This window comes from Ornithorhynchus anatinus, chromosome X5 (assembly GCF_004115215.2).
Source record: "Ornithorhynchus anatinus isolate Pmale09 chromosome X5, mOrnAna1.pri.v4, whole genome shotgun sequence".
In the NCBI taxonomy this organism is placed as follows: Eukaryota; Metazoa; Chordata; class Mammalia; order Monotremata; family Ornithorhynchidae; genus Ornithorhynchus; species Ornithorhynchus anatinus.
In genome coordinates, this window is record NC_041753.1 from 14,369,166 (window position 1) to 14,370,682 (window position 1,517).

At 46.5% G+C, this 1,517-nt stretch overlaps 1 non-coding gene across 1 annotated transcript; it reads right to left on the reverse strand.

The window, feature by feature from the left end:
* Positions 1-1,171: 1,171 nt before the first annotated feature.
* On the reverse strand, positions 1,172-1,309 carry LOC114808402. The gene has a single exon (XR_003756249.1). It is a non-coding gene; the product is annotated as a small nucleolar RNA SNORA7 (small nucleolar RNA).
* Between the last annotated feature and the right edge of the window lie 208 nt (positions 1,310-1,517).

Here is a 1,517-nt window from a genome sequence, read left to right on the forward strand (position 1 = left end):
GTGACCTGAACATGTATCCTATTTTCATTAGTCATATAAACTGGTTGGAGAGAGAGTACGCTGCAGTGTGATCTAGCTGAATGGATGGCAGCCTGTGGTACTGTTACACATGGAAGCAGTTATGAATGGAAGGGGCTGTTGTATGACTTCACTTACCTTCACTTAGGGTCGCTCAGTCCTGCAATAGCGCGGCTACAGGATGCGTCTACTCGTGCGAATCATCTGGAAAATTCAGGCTCCCAAAGTACAGTAGTCTCAATCTATCTGGATATTTCAGCTGGACAGGTTTGTTTAGCCGGAACTATTCAGGTAAGTCAGGCCAATGTGCATTTTTTACACATTAATTATCTAGATGATTTTTGAGAATTCCATGCAAAGTCTGGAGAAAGAAATGAAAAAAAAATTAGTTGAATGTTCATAGGGAGGCGAGAATGCCATGTGGTTTTAAAACATACCAGAGTTTAGCAGTTGCCCCCTAAAACCACACATCTTTCCTGCCTTAAGCGTATATACTGGTGACCCTGGGGCTTTCTTTTTGCTTGCTGAAAAAAAAATAAAATCTGCTGATTTCTCTGTCCCTTTGCAATCTTTGTGGGGATCATATCCGGAAAGTTTGGAAGCACCTGCTTTCCACCTTTCAGAACGATACGAAGGTTAAAAATAATCCCTTTTCAGTTTTTAGAGTCATAAAGTCACTTGCAACCTTAGCAGCAGTTGGAATCAATTGGGGATAGGACCCCCCCACCCCCACATAACTGATGTCAGTAGGGTATTGCTCTCTTGGCCTGTGGTTGCTATCAGATGGCCTCTCTCAGACTACCCTCAATCGCTCTTACAAGGAACTAATCCTCACCGTATCCCTTTTAAGTGGACCTCATCTTGAGTGCTTTTCTCAGAGGCACACAAGGTGCCTTTGCCCCAAATCTTTATTTTTACTCAGAAGATGTCTTATCTTTTGCTGTCGAGTCATCTCCGACCCCTAGCGACGCCATGGACACGTCTCTCCCAGAACGCCCCGCCTCCATCCGCCATCGTTCTGGTAGTGGATCCATAGAGTTTTCTTGGTAAAAATATGGAAACGGCTTACCACTGCCTCCTCCTGCTCAGTAAACCTGAGTCTCCACCCTCCGCTCTCTCTCACGTCGCTGCTGCCCAGAACAGGTGAGTTTTGACTTATAGCAGATTGCCTTCCACTCGCTAGCCGCTGACCAAGCTAGGAATGGAATGGATATGACCCTGCTTGAGTCTCCCTCCCATAGTCGAGAATGGTAGAGTACTGGAAACTCTCCAGGTGCGACCCTGAGAGGGTCAGAAGAGGTAGGCAGGGGCTATTTGTCCCTATCCTTCAGATGGAGGAAATGAGCTTTAAAGGGCTTGTCCTCCGTCACAACCCGGAAGTCAGAGGCAGACAATGAAAAGAAGCCAAGTCTCCTGCTTCCCAGTCCTCACCCAAGCTCCACCCTTGCCCTATAGCTACCTCTGGGATAGAACACAGCAGCTCTTTAAAAATGCAAGAC